Source organism: Echinops telfairi, unplaced genomic scaffold (genome assembly GCF_000313985.2).
Source record: "Echinops telfairi isolate 266 unplaced genomic scaffold, ASM31398v2 ScPeMD7_2010;HRSCAF=2546, whole genome shotgun sequence".
Taxonomy (NCBI): domain Eukaryota; kingdom Metazoa; phylum Chordata; class Mammalia; order Afrosoricida; family Tenrecidae; genus Echinops; species Echinops telfairi.
Genome location: NW_022105908.1, coordinates 10,519,352 through 10,533,894, shown reverse-complemented (window position 1 = coordinate 10,533,894; position 14,543 = coordinate 10,519,352). Strand labels below are relative to the sequence as shown.

Below are 14,543 nucleotides of genomic sequence, written 5' to 3'. Positions count from 1 at the left end.
AGGCAGTCCTTGAAGATGGCTTGACTTATTTCCCCTGAAGGTATTTAAGACAACTGCTCCACAACATTAGTATACCTCTCTGACTGGCACTCTTTCTTGCCACTGATATGAATGTGATACTATGCCCTTCAGGTTGATTGTAAACCATGCAGTTGAGACCGACATTCCTTGTGAAAATGAGACAAATCTTGTATCATTGTGTATTCATCTTTAACCTGTCTGCCCTGCTGATAGTGGTTTGTGGAAGGTAGGTGTATGGTCAGCGTTGAAAGAAATTGAATTCTAAGAATGTGGCCTAAAGAGTGAAATAGAGGGGAAGGGAGGCTACATTGCCAAGGAGAACATAGACTCACATTAAATTGACTGAAGATAAAGGCTATGTACAATAAGGGGGAGATCAGCACAAAATGATCAATGCAAAGGGGACACTGGGTGGAGCACAAGAGTTAAAGTCAATAAAGGTAAATATTTTATATATATATGTATATATATATACATAATCTTGCAATAACAGTAGTAATGAAATGCTGTGAGAGGTGGCCTAGATAGACATGCAGACTGTACAGGCGCGAGGAGGTGAATGGGACTTCACACACAGTTTTATCTTTAATTTTGACAGAGGATATTTGTACGTATTTATTCATAGGTGCTGCGAGTATATCTGTGATTATAATTGGGCATACTGGGAATAAAACTCAAGTCCTCAGGGTGGATTACAACTCAATGTCAAGAAAGCCCCAATCCTCACAAATGGGCCAGTATACAACACCATGATAACACAGAAAAGATTGAAGGTGTCAAGGACTGCATCTTGCATGGATTCAGTCAATACTCTTGGAGCAGCTGTGAAGAAACCCAACGCTATGTTGCATTAGGCACACCTACTGCCCAAGGCTTCATTAACGTGTTGGAGAATAAATAAGGGTGTCATTTTGAAGAATAAGGTACTCCTGACCCAGGCCACTATGTTGTCAATTGCTTCATATGCATGTCAAAGTTGAAAATAAATAAAGAAAACAGCAGAAGGATTGACGTGCTTGAATGATGGTGTTAGTGAAGAATCTTGACTATATCATGTTCTGTCAGAGGAACAAAACATCTTTCTTGGAGGTGGTACAAGCAGCATGCTCCGTAGAAACAAGGATGGTGGGATTTCATATCGCGCACTTTGGACATGCTATCCGAAGAAATCAGTCTTTGGAAAAGGACATCATGCTTGGTCAAGTGGAGGGTCAGCAACAGAGAGGATACTCAATGAGATGGATTCACACAGTGGCTGTAACAGGCTCAAAAGTAACAATGGCTGTGAGGATGGCGCAGGACGAGGCCGATGGGGAAGCTGAGTCAGAACGGATTGACAGGGCCTGCAGCAACAATAAGAGCAGCAGCAGAATTTTGTACAGATTGATTCCAAGTATGTAAGTATCTTTACACGGACAGAGCTCACCATTCTCTCTGGTAAATGCCTAAGAATACAATAAGCTGCATCCACAAATTTTGGTATGTTGTCTTTTCAATTTTATTCTGTTCTAAATACGTCTACATTTCCTCTTGAATGATTCTTTGAGTCAATGGATTCTTTGGAAGCGTGTCACTTTGTTTTCAAATATTTCGTGATACTTTAGATAGTGTTATTATGGATTGCCAAATTAATTACATTATAATCAGATAACAAACATACTTTGCATGACCTAAATCCTCTGATTGAAACTTATTTTATTTCCCAAATAAGGTTTATCTTAACAAATGTCCTATATTAAACTTGAATAAAAATGTGAAATTTGCTATTCTTAGGAGGGCTGGTCTATAAATTACAGTTACGTCAAATTGGCTGGTAATGATGTTAAGAATACTCTGTATTTACTCATTTTATGTCCAGTTGTTCTATTAATTATGGAAAGAGATGTAGTGGAATCTCTGACTAAAATTGTAGTTCTGTCTATTTTTCATTGTGGTTCTATAATTTTGCTGCATTTCTAATTAAGTCTTGCTATTAGATACATAAATTTTTATGATCGTTATGTTCTCTTTATAACATGATCTGTTATTATAAAATATTTCAATTTATCCCTAGTAAGATTAATTGTCTTGAAATCTACTTTGTCAGCAATTAATCTAATTATTCCTATTTGAATAGTGCTAGCTTGACATATCTTTTTAAGCACTTCCACTTTTTCTGTTTGTTATGTATTTTCACTTTAACCTAATTATGTTTTATATTTTTATATATATTTTTAATATTTATGCTTTATATTTGTATTTCCTGTAGGTCGTCTTGGTTTTTTTTCCAGTTCAATTTGGCAATCTCTGCCTTTAAATTGAGATTAAATTCAGACCATTTACATTTAATCTAATTATCAATCTGGTTGGGTATTAAGTCATAATTAATTATTTGTTTTCTATTGTCCCATCTGCTCTTCATTCTCCCTGGCCGCTTTTTATGTTTTCTTTTGGGTTAAGTGTATTTTATAATTTCATTTTTATCTTTTTTTTATATCTTACCTCTTTGTTGTGCACTTTGATTACTTTAATATTTACAATATTTCTCTTTAACCTATTACATTTTATCTTCAACTGAAACGGTATCATTTCACGTATAGGACAAAAAGTTGTTAATGGTATATTTGATTTCTTTCTGCTCAGACCTTGCGCTATTATTATACATGTTATTTCTCATATCTTATGATCCAACCAGTCCATTTTTATCACATTGAATTTAAACCCTTTATAATATTTTAGGCAGATCTAATGATAAGCAGCATTTTCTTTTGTACTTATTGACATGCTTACAATTTTCAGTGTTCCTCGTACATTTATGTAAATCTTGACTTCTGTCGAGGGAGAACCATGAGTCTCTCTGCTTCCATAGTTAGTCTTAGAAAACCCCAGAGGCAGTTCTTCACTGTTCCATGTGTCAGAATCCATTCAATCGCACTGAGTCTTTTTATTTTTGCTTTAGATTTCTTTCTAACATCATTTTTATTCCATTAAAAAAACTCTACCATTTATTGTAGTGCAGATCGGCTGCTGCTGAATTCTTTCAGTCTGTATAGGTTTACATGTCTTTGTTTTGCCTTAGCACTAGAAAATGTTATTGTGGAAAATGTATAGTATACCATGTCATTTCACAGTTCTTAAGGGTACAATTCAGTGACATTAATTGCATTCACCATGCTGTGCAACCATTACCGAGATCCATTTCCAAAAATTTTTCATCACCCAGAGCAGAAACCCAGTGTTTGCCTTCATTCCTTATAGAATTCTAGTTTGATGAGTCCCCTCCCCCACCTTTCAGTACTCCAAAAATGTTACTCCAATGTTTTTTTCTGGTTTTCAGTAATAATATGCTAAGGTGTAGTGTATGTTAGGTTTATTTGTGTGTGTGTGTGTGTGTGTGTTTTCCTTGTTCTTGAGGTTCATTTAGATTTTGGCTCTTTCAGCTTAGAGTATTTCACAATTTGAAAACCTATTGGCCATTTTTTCAATGTATTTTCTGTCCATCCTTCTGTATTTTCCCCTTCAGAAACTCCATTTACATGGCAATTGATATAAAACTCATATAACTTACGGATACCCTATAATTTTCCACTCTTTTCTATTTGTGTTTCATTTTGTACTCCTATTATATGGCTTCAAATCAACAATCCATTCCGCCTCCCTCCTGGTTTTGCAGTGTCTAATCCAAGTGGGTGTCAGGAAGGACTCTGAACTTCATCTTGAAAAGAAAATAGTTAAAACCAAAGAAGGGAATGAGAAAGTAAAAGCTGAATCGGAAACGTCAGAAGGTCGTTTGAAGAGACACAGCACCCCATTATACTGAAATATGGTCAGACCTAGAGTTCAAAGCCAGAGGGAAGAACATAGTCAGCATGTCTCAAGCGGCGATAAATGGAGGGAAAAATAAAACCTCAAGTTAAAATACTGGAAGATTCTATGGGCATCCTATTTAATAATGCAGGAGGCATCAACATAAGATGGAAGGAATACAGTGAGCCACTGTATCAAGAAGAAATGCTGGGCATTCAACCGTTTAACTAATCGATATAAGAAAAGTCAATGCTGCATTTAAAGCCTGAGTAAAACACTAGGCTCCGGGGATTGGCAGTAAACCGGTTTAGATGTTTCCACAGTGGAAGCAACCCTGAAGATCCACTCATCTATGGGACATTTGGAAGACAGCTGCCAGAAGAGACACATTGACTCTCCCTGCTGGCGAGTGATCGTGAACATTGTTTCATGTGTTTGTTAGTCATCTTACATCATGTTTGGTGAACTGTCCACGTCTTTTTCCCACCTTGTAATCGGATCTTGGCTATTTATTTATTTATTTGCTGTTGGTCGATATGTGAGTCTTGAATTTATTTCGCCCACAAGACCTGCTCTATCTACCTGTTCATTTAGGAGACTAGAAGCAAAGCCAGCTTGACTTCAAGGACTCTCTTTTCTTAGTCTCCGGTGTTATTTCCTTATTGAGCTGTTGTAGAATTCTTTAATCCTCTCACTTTTCTATTTTATTGTATTCTCGCTGGAGAAAACCTTTTCAGACTAATTCAGGTGGGGAAGAGGCAAGGGGCCAGTGGCTTGTAAGGAGGATGGGGATCCTTTCCCTCCTGCTCTGAACTGCGTCAGGCCGAGCTACAAGTACTCTACAGAGCTTCGATGATACAGAATTCACGGCATTCAACGGCGTTGCGTTGGTTCCTAACTCATGGTGATACCACGAAACATAGAAGTGCCTGATCCTGTACCGGCGCTATGATCCATTGTAGATGAGATCATTGTGATCCTTATTGTGTTTTCCTGGTCTGGTTTTTGGAAATGTTTTTCTAGGCCTTTCTTCCATGGCTGTCTTAGTCTGGAAGTTCTCCTCACACCTGCTCAGCATCATAACAACATGCAAACCTCCACTGGTGGGAACTGCTGGTGAGGCGCAAGCTCAGGGCTCCTGCATGGCTGGTGATAATTCTACCACTGAACTGCCAACGAGGAAGATCCTGTTCCTACCCCATTTTCAGGTGACGGCACTGAAGAATAGAGTGATGAAGTAACTCTCTCAAGGATTCCCAGTCAGGGATTTGTCCCAGCAAGGATTTATATTTAGGTGTCTGGGTCCCTTAATGTGCACTCTTGGAAATACTGAACTGGCAACACAGACATTAAAATGCTTTAAAATGATCTCCCTTCTCTTAGCCACGCCCACCATTCCACCCTCATTCTAGAAGTGATTCACCATCCGACCAATTCCTAAACAACTCTTTTTACTCTTCTTGGGATCATTTCTTGGCTTTCTCCATTGTTGGCTTAGAACTGCCAAGTTAGTCACCAGTCTTTTTCAGCTTCAACAGTAGGTAGCCGTTGCCTTCTTCACTCTTCTCCTTTCTTGTTTGAATCAAACCCCTGTGGCTGCAGCTTTAATGGGCACGTGGGAGAGGGCGTGCAGGTACGTGTGCTCAATCTCCCATTTCCAGTGAGATAGTTTAAGATGAAAATTTCCACCACCCCAGTGAGCATGGAGTCAGACTAGTTTGATTTAGACCTACAGAGAAACGAGTAAATATTTTCATTTTTCCTGTATCTTTTTCTCTCGAGGTAAATATATATCCATCTGAACATTGCACATGTCAACATTATTCATAGGTACAATTCAATAACATTAAATGGATCCATTATGTTGTACAATCATGATCATTATTCATTTCCATGTGTCCCTCATCACTCTTTTTTTCCTCCAAATAATTTTATTAGGTCATAATCCAGACATCACACCATTCAATAGTTCAGTCATATAAAAAGATATTGTGCAAGCACTGGTACAATTGTTTTCAGAGCATTTTTCCTTCTTGAATTCCATGATATCTGCTCACTATTAACCCCCTCTTCTGCCATACTCTCCAGGAAGCCTAATTCTAGTTATTGTCTTTATAGATCCCTCCTTCACTCTTCAGAGAAACTTAGTGTCCCCTAAGTAATGCATCCCTTCCCCCCCCTCTCATCTGTCCTTGGTAATTACTGGTAAGTTATTCTAGATATTTTATGTTAGAAGAATCATTAAAAAATTGACATTTTTAACGACATTTCACTCAATATGTTTTCAATGTTCACCATGTTGTAGTAAGTATCAGGTTTTCATGAGAAATGAGAATTTCTTGTGTCCTACATTTCTAGATTACACTTCTCATCCCAAATGCATGTGTTCTGATGTGTACATATGCTTATATGTTTGAGGAGTTCACATGCATGTCTCTGTGATTTATACATTTTGAAGACAGGCGAGTGCCTCTTAGGAAATAGACATTGTTATCCCTCTTAATTTAGCTACCAAATCTTGCTAATGACATTAAGCTCTCTGGTGTTATCTTACTCCTGGACAAAAATCCTGTTTGTCTTTAGGAGGAAGGCTAGGTCAGAGAGCTAAAGGCTAAAGTTCATGGGTCTGTGAATTAAGTAGGATGTTATTCTCCACCCCCGACCCCCCAAATGGTGGACATTTCCTCTGATCACCATCAGAAGTCCTTGTCATGTTCCAGGCTCTTTTCCACCCCACTAGCTGAAATACTCAAAGCGCTCGGCAGATCTCATGTCCTATTCAACCAAAGTTCCAGCCATGTCTTGATGCCTACTCTGTGGCAGGTGCTGTTACCCATGGGAAACATAAAGGTAAGATACCCAGTCCCTGTTGTCTTGAAGCTGGTCATATCAAATACGCAAACTGTAAAATCATAGTCGGCTGGGAGGAGGCACTGGTCCAGAGTGATGCATTCAGCTGGGAAGGATGCAGGAAAGCGTTACATACAATGTGACATGTGCATTAGTTCTTGAGGGAAAGTCTGGATTGTCTAGGCTATGGAAATAGTGTTACTAAAGGAGATGGGGATGGGTAAAGGAAAAGGGGAGAGAAGAAACAAACATGCACAGTGTACACATATGTGGCTATTGTCTAGCATGTTGGGATGAATAGGGATGGGGTTGTCCTGGGAAAAGGCGGGCAGAGCACAGTCCAGAGACATGGTCAGAACTATGCACTAGAGTTCAATGATCTGGGTCATAAATTGGTTTTATCATTTACTCTGTGACTCAGGCATTGCTTAACCTTTCTACCTTTATTCAGCTGTAAAAATGGTATAGTTGCATAAATTGAATGAAACCATTCATGTGAATAATGTATAGTATATGGCACAGAGGATATGGACTCAAATCTAGCTCTAATTTTATCTGCCTATCTTTTCATCCATCTGGGAACTCTGCATTCTCTTTATTTTCTCAATGTTTTACCAAGGATTGGACAAAGAATCAAAGAAATGGTAGGGCTCTCAGGAGAGTCTGATAAGTGCCATTTCTGAAATGATGAGCTTGCGATGCCTGTGGGACGCCCAAGCAGAAACATCCAAGAGAGGTTTCAAAAGCTGGCTTCAGATGCCAGGGGAGAAGTTAGAATGAGAGCTATAGATTTGGGGGGTCATAGGTGAAACCGGAAGCATGATTTCAGAATGGGAGGGGGTGGGGATGGGGTGAAGATAAAAAAGGAAAGGACTTAGGAAACAACTCCATTTCACAGCAGGAAGAGGAAAGGCTATGAGCAGGTGACTTGGAAGGATGGGAAAACAGATGAGGGAGAAGTTAACCCTAGAAAGCAGCTCATTTGTAGAGTCCATTCTAACTCATAGGAAGCCTACAGGACAAGATAGAACTCCTTCAAATGGGAATGGTCCAGGGTGGAGTCCTTATGGGAGACTTGGTGGGGATCAGACTACCAACCTTTCAGTCGATAGCTCAGGATTTAGTCACGGTGCTGTCAGGGATCATTGAGTGAGGACTAAGGGAAGGCAAACAGGGAAACTAAGAGGGAAAGAAGCAGTTTATAAAAACACTATAAAGCCAGCCGTGTCAAATGGTGTAAAATAACGCCTACACCAACCAAAGGGATGACTTCAATGTATTGTGCAACTACTGGGGCAGGGACATCTATGTGAGTTTTCTCATAATTCCTTCTGTCATCTTATTAGACCCATTTGGGGGTTAAGGAAACTGATGGTCACTGAAATTCAGAAATCTTTTTGAGTTCCCCAGCTTGTGAGTAGAGGGTGGATTTTCATATGTTGTTCTCTCTGATCCTAAAGTATGTGGCCCGTTTCATATATTCAATATCTCTCCAGGTGGGAAGTTGATGTCTAGTGGAGCACGCGGTTTTAGAAAGGGTTCAGGATGGTCAGTGATGATAGGACAGGAAGAAGGAAGATGAAGAAGTACCAAGAGCAACGAAAACTCTTATTTCTTCTTTGTTGCCTCTCTTACCCCATTGCCCTGCCTCTTAAGAAAGTCATTACACATAGACTTCATCGATGTTCTTTCCATCCAATTTTTTTTTGGGAAAAGAGAAGAACACACATAGGCTACAACACCCCCTTCAATAACATGGTTTCTATGAATCATTGCTCTGTATAATCAAAGAATCCTAAACTTAGTAAATGATGAGAATTTTTTTAATGTTAGCATTTCTAATTAGTTATCAACTCTCAGGAATATGGTGTTCCATAGAACACACATTGAGTTTAATCTGTGTCATCTATTCTCAAGAACAGGGTTGGTTGGTAGTCTTTTCTGTAAAGGATGAGGTAATATATATTTTAGGCTTTACAGGCCAAAAAGTCTCTATCACAACTACTTAACTCTGTCACTGTAGCATAGAAACAACCATGGCCAATATGTAAACAAATGAGCACGGCTGTCTGCCAATAAAGCTTTATTTAAAAAACCAGGTTGTGAATTGAATTTGGCTTGTAAGACATACTTGGACAATTCCCATTCAAGAGAAACAGAACCATGAATGGTCAAAGACAACAGACAAAGGTTGATTACTGGTGGGAAAGGAACAGCCAGAGCTGAAATGAGGGAAAAATATGAAAACATTTAAGATGCTTTCCTCTTCCTGCTAAATACCACTCTTCTTTCTTTTCACGCACCTTGAATTCCTTCATCTCATCCAGGCAGCAATTAAGGGATCTATCCTCTTGCTTTCCCCATTATCTATTTGGCAAGAGCAAGACAGAGCAGGGACCCATCACTCCCCTGTCCTTGTACATTACTTTGTTTTGGCACAGTAATTTGTGAGCCCTTGTCAGTCATCGGCATTGTGCGTTAATGAAATCACATTATTGCTGTAGACTGCTCACAACGCTTTCAAGTCTTGATCCTTGATCCTGAGACCACTGTCTGTCAGTTTGACTCAGGCCAGAAAGTTTAATGGTGCCCGGCCAGGGGGTGAAAGTCCCAAGAAGCTTGCACCCACCTTGATTTTAAAGTTGGGATTGTCACCACCGAAGATATATCTAACTGGTACAGAACATTAGATGTATATGTTGGGTCTTAATTTGCCACATTTTTCTTTCCATAGTGAAGACATCAGAGATAAGCCAGCAGACTAACCCGGAGACAGACATACTTCGAGAAGGAAAATTTTCAGGTAGTCAGAACCTGCCCTTGTCAACCTTTGAGCTTCTGTCTCTTGATGGGTGAAAGGGTGCAAGAGCCTTCCTTAAAAATCAGACACATCCTGAGGCTTAGGCTTGTTAATAGTTCTCCTTCAAGTCATCACTCAAGGATGAGAAAGAAGTGAGATGTCTTGTCTCTAGCCACTGGCCAGGCATGGGAGGCAGTGACGCTTAGTTTGGGGTGTTTCTGTGACCAGATGTCGATATGAAAAATAGGAGAGTAGTCAAAATTCAAGGTTCCTGGCTTAATTGACTGGTAGGAATTCCTATCAGTTATTTAGGAAACTGGAGTGCCCTTTAATGATAGAAATAAAATTGTTATTGCAATTAGGTGCCATTGAGTGGGCTTTGATTCTTAAGAATCATATACACAACTGTGTTAGACTGGGTAGACTAGAGAAACAAATTCATAAACACACATAAGTGTATAAGAAAGAAGTTTATATACAAGAGCAATTGAATATTGAGAATGTTGAGAAAATATCCCAGCCCAGTCCAGATCAACTCCATAAGTCTGATATTAGCCCATATGCCCGATACCAATCTACAAAGTCCTCTTCAGACTCACTAAACACATGTGATGCTGCTGAATGTAGGAAGATCACAGGGCAGTGGTACAAAGTCTTGTGGATCCAGTAGTGATACAAGCATCTCAGCCTTGGCAGGTGTCTCCACGTGGCTCCTCCAGTTCCCAGGGCACAGGTTCTATCAGTGTGGTGTCATGTGTCTTGTCAGTAGAGTGTCTCTCAGGGAGTGAACAGAGAGAGGTCTCCCACCTCCAAGGAAAAAATCAGGAGTTCCCAGAATCCTCAGGAGAAGGCCATGCCTACACAGAGGCCTCATTGGTTATGGTTTGATTGACAAGCTAGACTCCACCCCTACACTCTTGATCCTCAAATTAACAAATGATTATGTAACTACCACCACAACAGAACAAAACACTGCCTAATCTTAGACTATCCTCACAATTGTTATGTTTGAGTCCATTGTTGCAGCCACTCTGTCAATTCATCCCATCAAGGACCTTCCTCCCCCCTCCCACACCTCTATTTTTTCCAGGGCCTGGTCTCTACATGTCCAAAATATGTGTCCAAAGTATCTCATCATCCTGCTTCTAAGGCATATCATGGCTGTATTTCTTCAAGGATAGATTTGTTTGTTTTGACGTTCCACAGTTCATTCAAAATTCTTCTCCAATACCATGATTCAAATGCAGCAATTTTTCTTCTGTCTTCCTTATTCATTGCCCACATTTCACATGCAGATGAAACCATTGAAAATGCCATGCTTTGGGGCAGCTGCACCTTAGCTGTCAAAGTGATATCCTTTAACGCTTTAATGAGGTCTTGTGCACCAGATTTACCAAATGCAATGAATTGTTTGATCTCTTGCCTGCTGTTTCCGTGAGCATTGGCTTTGGGCCCAAGCAAACTGAAATTCTCAACAACTTCAATATTTGCTCTGTTGACCACGATGTGTTATCTATTGATGTAGTTATGAGGATTTGGGTTTTCTTTACATCAAATTACCATTCATCCTGAGAACTGCACTACTTGGTCTTCTTCAGTAAGTGCTTTAAGTCTTCATTGCTTTCAGCAAGCAAAGTTGTTTCCTCGGCACAACACAGCTTAATAAGCCTCCCTCCAATCCCGATGCTCAGTTCTCCTTCATATTCACATTCTTCTTCAAGGTCAGCTTCTCAAATTCTTTACTCCGCATACAGATTTGATAATTATGGTGAAAGGGTACACACATCGGACAGACACTTTTTCTAATATTTAACCATGCGTTATCCCCGTGTTCTATTTGATGACCACCCCTTGGTCTCTGTACAGATTCCACGTGAGCCCACTGAAGTGTGTTCCCTCTAAATGTGGAATCCCTGCTCTGAAGCTACTGTGCTTGATTAGTAACCATTCTGAGCCAAATGGAGCTGGGATAACTGAGTGTATTAGTGGAGCAGTCACTGGAGAACACTCATAGAGTAACCAAAAGAGTGTCTGAGTGTTTCTGAGATTAAAATATTAACAAAGTTTTTATACTCCTGTTGTTCTCTTACAATGTTAGCTACAGATAAAGTACAGGTGGGAACTCATATAGACAGAAATAATAAGGGGGCAAATAAACACCAGTGGGGAAATCTGTTGCCCTTGTGACACATGCTATTAGACTGCCTGGTTCCCCTGTGAATATCATGGGCTGCTTCCTACTGTTTGCACCTCAACAGGCTCAGGAGCTTAGTGGTGAATTTACATAAAGGCTCCTCTTTGCATTAAGTTCTGGCCTCTAGCTTTTGGCAAATTTGGTTGCTGTGTTTGTGGGGATGGTACTGACATATTCAATGGTTTATGGTATATGACCCTCAGAATTGTTCTGGAATTCCCTTTCTTCTTAATGTTATCCATAGTTTTTTATGAATAACTCTGTCCAACACCTTTGCATAGGCAATACAATACAAGAAAACATTTTGCTGCTCTCCTGGGCTTTTAGCCAAGAACCATGAGAAATCAGCAATGACATCCCTAGGGCTATGTCCTCTTCTGAATAAAAACTCAAAACCAGGCTTGGTGTCACCGAGTCAATTCGGACTCAGAGCGACCCTGCAGGGCATGGTAGAATTGCCCCTGTGGGTTTCCCAAATGTAACTCTTCCTGGGAGTAGAAAGCCCCATCTTTCTCTCTTGGAGTGGCTGGCGCTTTGGAATTATTGAACTTATTCCCCACTACACCACCAGGCTCTTGAAGAAGGCTTCTCTAGCCTAAGTTGGAGATATGGAGTGGTCTTTGTTCTATCCCTTCCATTATGGTAGCTATATTCATTTATCCTGGCAAGACACCTTTATTAGCCTCCGGCTTCAATCATAATCTCGGGACGGGCTCCATAGAAATGCAACAGGGACTGTTCATGAAACCAAAGTCGGCCTGACCAGGCTAGCTCCAGCTTCTAAGGAATTGGTTTCAAACCGCTCCTTCCTGGATAAGGTGTCCGGGACCTTTTGCATGATTTATTATTAAATCAATGAACTGATTCATCAGGTCATGAAGTAGATATAAAGTAATCTTTGATGGAAGGAGGCCTGGCCAGAACTCCCAAATGAGCCCAGGTCCCCTGGGGCATCACTTTAGCTATGCCCTGTAGTGGTTTGCGGTAACAACCACTAGTACTGAACAATGAAGACCAGAAAATGAAGACCGAAAAAAACAATGAAGACCAGACTGAACAACGAAGACCAGAAAGTTTCACTTTGAAAGAAACTGTCAAAGAGTTTTACCAATGTATATTAATGCTGAGCAGTGCATGAAAAAAAAATCCATTACTTCACATCCTTGCCAACATTTGGGAGGATTAATCTTTTTTTATTTTACCCGTTTTTGTGGGTGTTCAATATTTTCTCTGAAGCTCTCTATTGGACTGGGAGAGATTTTCTTACATCTGCATTGATTAATTTCCCCTTCCAATCCAATTCTGTTTCCTTTCTCTCTCCACCCATAACCATTATTCCCCAGTACATATTCCACACACTTGTCTGTTTCTCAGAGAACCCTAATTGTCCCTATTGGTTCCAAGAGATCAAGAGATAAGAGCGAGGTTTTTGCTTACATTGCTGCCAGAATGAATTAAATACATAAAATTGCAGATGATTTGGAAGTATGCTGTCTTGGTGTAGAAGAATGTGTTGACCAGCATGATGACTCAGTCCTCAGAGGACATAATGAGAAAGGATGATAAATATTCAAATAATGGAATTGTGTGGTTATTGCTCACCTCCATTGGTACCCTGAAGATAGCGAGCGAAAGGCTGAGAAAAATTCATAAACAAATACCTGTATACGAAGGAATAATTTCATATCAAGAAGGTATCCCAGCCTACTCAAGTCCTTCCGTCACCCAGCTAGCTGGGCCTCTCTTCAGACTCATCTAGCGGCAAGCCCATGACGCAGAAAGGTAAAGCAGAAAGCAGGGCTATCACAGGTCGGTGAGCGCAGAGTCACATGGAGTCAAGGTCAGTGGAAACATGACAGGCACCAACATCTCCCATGGTCAGGTGACCCACATGGGACCACCACAAGATACAGAGTCCTGGCAAAGATGAAGATGGAGGGCAAGAGACAGAGAGAGGAGGGGTCTCCATTTCTTTCTATAAAAAAATCTATCCCCCAAGGAGGCGTTATTAGGCTGTGACCTGGTTGGCAGAAGGCACTTCATCTTTTGTAGCTACCAAAAAGTCATTATTTCATGCAGCGAGGAAATGGGAAGGGAGGTCTAACTTAAGGTCTAATAGAGAGTAATCTTTAAAAGATAGTTGACTTTCCTTTTGTCGCACTATCACGTTCAGCCTTCATTTGGGTTTCACTAATTGCTCTCAGTTACATTGTCCTTGATCAAGCCCTACCAGGCCTCCTACACCCTCCTCACCATTGGATTCTTAGATCACTTGTTCCCTTGTTCTTGAGCTTGTAAGCACCCACTTCTTTTAGCCTACCTCCCCCTCTTCTGTGTGGCCCCACAATCTTTGTCCCGTTGTTTTCTCCTCCAGATTGTTTATCTTGCCTATCTTATCTAGATAGATAGGCAGAGACATAATATGCACAAAAACAAGACACAGCAAAACAAAGCAACAGAAGAAATGACAACAACAACAAAAGCCAACCAAAAAAAGGAAGAAGAGCTTATAAATAGTTCCAGGTCTGTTTGTTGACCTTTAGGAGTGCTTGTCAGTTGAGTCTGATGGGGTGCCACACTCTGGCCCCACAGTCTATTTTTGGTATTCCCCCAATACTTCATTGTTCTGCTGCCATTGCTGTCTTGTTGCACACACTTAGTGTTTCACCTTGGTGTGGTGGGGTCAGATGGGGAACAATTTCCTCACTGTTTCTCCAGTGTTGTCCTCCATAGCTCTATGGGTTAGTGAGGGACGTCGTGTCTTATGGTGGGGCCAGCCCTATGGTCTTCTCTGTGCATTAGCTGCTCTGAGTGAGAACTAGGAGGCAAAGGGCATTTATAGAGGTCTAAATACAGGCATGTACATATGTAAATATATTTATATATGATGAT

General features: G+C 40.4%; 1 non-coding gene across 1 annotated transcript; it reads right to left on the bottom strand.

The window, feature by feature from the left end:
• Nucleotides 1-4,329: 4,329 nt before the first annotated feature.
• On the bottom strand, nt 4,330-4,456 carry LOC115870618. Its single transcript, XR_004046805.1, has one exon. It is a non-coding gene; the product is annotated as a small Cajal body-specific RNA 15 (non-coding RNA).
• Between the last annotated feature and the right edge of the window lie 10,087 nt (nt 4,457-14,543).